Consider the following 3,721-nt stretch of genomic DNA (forward strand, 5'->3'; position numbering starts at 1 on the left):
TAAGGGTCCAGGACCTGAGGGCCTCCAGTTGGGTGTAAGGAACTCACTCCAGCTGAGTCCAGCAGGGCTCAGGCAGGTCCAGGTGCAGATGCAGGCAGCAGGTCAGCTGGGAAGTTGCAGGGAACCTCTGTCTCTTGTTATGACCCTGAAGCTCTGAACAGACAGGAGGTCATCTGGCTGACCCTTTGAGTCAATTGAGCCTGGGATGAATATTGCAGGTCCAATCTTCCTTCTCATCAAGATGGGCAGCAGACAGCAGGGCACCAGAGTAGCAGAGCAGTCCTTCTTCGGTAGTGTCCAAATGTCTAGGAGTATAGTGAAGAGTTGTACCTGGTGTCTTCTTTAAAGTAGGAGATACCTTTCGAGGATGCCCTGTGAAGTTTTCAGGTTTTTGCCTCCCCTGCCCTGGGTCTGACTAACTACAGGCGGAATGCAATTGTTTGTCTGAAGGTAGGACAAGGCCTATTTAGGTGTAATTGTGGGCTGTACCTAAGTCCATCCTCCCATACTGACAGTGATGGCCCAGCCAGGTACACCTAAGCTCTCTATTGTGTGTGGATGTCTACGAAGAATATATAAAGACCAGCTGCCAACTACACCCATTCATGTGACCCAGAGATAGGTTGCAAGCACTAAATGACTAAGGCAGGACAATGACAACTTTCTACAAGTGGCATTATAAAATTGTAACCAAAATTCCGACTTCACCAGAAAAGTGGACTTTTCGCATAGGAGTGGCCGTCATGAACCCGGAAGTATCTAAATTGTAGGCAGATCTATCGTATTAAAAGGTCAACAACGGACAGTAGCCTGAATTTATTCACCTACCATCTCTCCCAAGCCAAAAGTCCAAGGTCTTCAGTGGGGCAGAGTCCACAGTCCAATGCCTGGGCAGCATGCAGCGCACACTGCGCCCTGCATCCCGGTACATGCGCCTCATACAGCACGGAGCCCCGAGAATGGGCAGCACTGTAGTCTCTGAGGGGGTTCTTGCAAGGAAGGTGGCCCTGGTGACCGCCTCCACCAATGGAATTGGACTGGCCAACGCTCGGCGACTGGCTCAAGATGGAGCACACGTAGTAGTGAGCAGCCGTAAGAAAGCAAATGTGGACCGGACAGTGGAGGAGCTATAGGCCGAGAACCTGAGTGTTATGGGTGTCGTGTGCCATGTTGGGAAGGAGGAGGACAGACAGAGGCTGGTGGAAACGGCTGTGGAGCATTTTGGAGGAATAGATTTGTTGGTGTCCAATGCTGCCGTTAATCCCTTTGCTGGAAACATATTGGATTCAACTGATGAACAGTGGGAAAAGATTCTGGATATAAATGTAAAGGCCACTATCCTCTTGGTGAAACTTGTGGCCCCCTACATGCAAAAATGAGGGGGTAGAGCCATTGTCATTGTGTCTTCTATAGCAGGATATGTTCCTTTCGAGAGTCTTGGTCCTTACAGTGTAAGTAAGACTGCGCTGTTCGGATTGACCAAGGCACTGGCCCCATCGTTGGCACCTATGAACATCCGAATAAACAGTTTGGCACCTGGGCTCATCAAGACTAAATTCAGCTCAGCGCTCTGGAAAGATGAGTCTACGATGAACTACCTGATTTCCAAACTCGGTGTCCAGAGGCTCAGTGAGCCTGAGGACGGCGCTGGCACCGTCTCATTCCTCTGTTCACCTGATTCTGCCTACATCACTGGGGAGACTATTGTGGTGGCTGGTGGAGCCCAGTACCGGCTGTAGCAAACTGAAGAGTAAAAATGGTACTGACAAGCCACAGCAACTTTCCATTCTGTTCCTGGAGGAGGCCATGGATTGCAAGCAGAAGATCAATCTAATGAGAAGACAGCAGGAAGCACCTTGGTATCACTAGAGATGCCCTAGAGTGTATAAAAGGGGCTGGTGATGGATGGAGCATCTGAACCAATCAAACACTCACACCCAGTCAACAGATCTGGGTTTAATCCATCAACGTTCTTTAGCCCACTCTGCCACCCCAGTTCAGACATGGCCATATGTAAATCAGTCTGACCCTGTGCCTCATGGGAACAGTCCAGCCCGAACTGCCAAGCCATGCCTTCTGGCATACCGGTTTCTGGCATTTCAGCCGTCTTCAGCCCGGCTTGCTTGAATCCAGTGACAAAGTGAGCAAGGGACTCACGTCTGAGCATACCCTGCCAACTTATGGCGAACATAGTGGTACAAAAGGGGGTGGTGATGGACGGAGCATCTGAACCAATCAAACACTCACACCCAGTCAACAGATCTGGGTTTAATCCATCACCATTCTTTAGTCCACTCTGCCACCCCAGTTTAGACATGGCCATATGCAAATCAGTCTGACCCTGTGCCTCATGGGAACAGTCCAGCCCGAACTGCCAAGACATGCCTTCCCTGGACCGGAAACCAGCTTCCGAGGACCGGTTTCTGGCATTTCAGCCGTCTTCAGCCTGGCTTGCTTGAATCCAGTGGCAAAGTGAGCAAGGGACTCACGTCTGCCAACTTATGGTGAACATAGTGGTACAAAAGGGGGTGGTGATGGACGGAGCATCTGAACCAATCAAACACTCACACCCAGTCAACAGATCTGGGTTTAATCCATCACTGTTCTTTAGTCCACTCTGCCACCCCAGTTTAGACATTGCCATATGCAAATCAGTCTGACCCTGTGCCCCATGGGAACAGTCCAGCCCGAACTGCCAAGCCATGCCTTCCCTGGACCGGAAACAAGCTTCAGAGGACTGGTTTCTGGCATTTCAGCCGCCTTCAGCCCGGCTTGCTTGAATCCAGTGGCAAAGTGAGCAAGGGACTCACGTCTGAGCATACCCTGCCAACTTATGGCGAACAAAGTGGTACAAAAGGGGGTGGTGATGGACGGAGCATCTGAACCAACAGATCTGGGTTTAATCCATCACCGTTCTTTAGCCCACTCTGCCACCCCAGTTCAGACATGGCCATATGCAAATCAGTCTGACCCTGTGCCTCATGGGAACAGTCCAGCCCGAACTGCCAAGCCATGCCTTCCCTTGACCGGAAACAAGCTTCCGAGGACCGGTTTCTGGCATTTCAGCCGTCCTCAGGAAGTCAGATTCATAACCAAATTTTGTGCTGAGAATGTTAAAATATATACTGTTATAAGGAAACATTGGAATGTTCTGAAAGTGGACAAAGACTTAAGTAGAATCATCACAGCAGAACCATTGGTAAATTTCAGAAAGGCAGAAACTCTAAGGAATATACTTAGTCAGATTGAGATAGTTAGGTTTGTAAAAAGAGATACTGCAAATTGGTTAAATGAAAAACCTTATGGTTGGTTTAAGTGTGATAGTTGTGTTTGTTGTAAATATATTGCAAATTAAAGTAAAGAATTTGTTTATCATGACAGGAGTAGAACGTTTAGTATCAGAACATGTATTAATTGTAACTACTTTTTGTGTGTACATGATCATATGTGTGTGTGAAAAACTATACCTTGGTTCAACAATTCAACCGCTAAAGGAAAGACTAAAGGAGCATATTAACTTAATCAAAATTACGGATAATAAATACCCATTAAGTAAACATTTTCAGGAAAATCATAACCCCATTACTGTAAAGATGATCAGAGCAATTGTCTTTGATTTAATCAAGGCACATCGTGGAGGGGGGGGCAGAATCCACAAACTACGTTTGAAAGAAATGCAGTGGTTTGAAACTTTGCGCCCAGGTGATTCTGGTTTGAATAT

At 47.8% G+C, this 3,721-nt stretch overlaps 1 pseudogene; it reads left to right on the top strand.

The window, feature by feature from the left end:
• The first annotated feature begins 896 nt into the window (after positions 1-896).
• On the top strand, positions 897-1,844 carry LOC144771903 (dehydrogenase/reductase SDR family member 4 pseudogene; annotated as a pseudogene).
• Positions 1,845-3,721: the final 1,877 nt, after the last annotated feature.

The sequence above is a fragment of the Lissotriton helveticus genome, chromosome 8 (genome assembly GCF_964261635.1).
Source record: "Lissotriton helveticus chromosome 8, aLisHel1.1, whole genome shotgun sequence".
Lineage (NCBI taxonomy): Eukaryota > Metazoa > Chordata > Amphibia > Caudata > Salamandridae > Lissotriton > Lissotriton helveticus.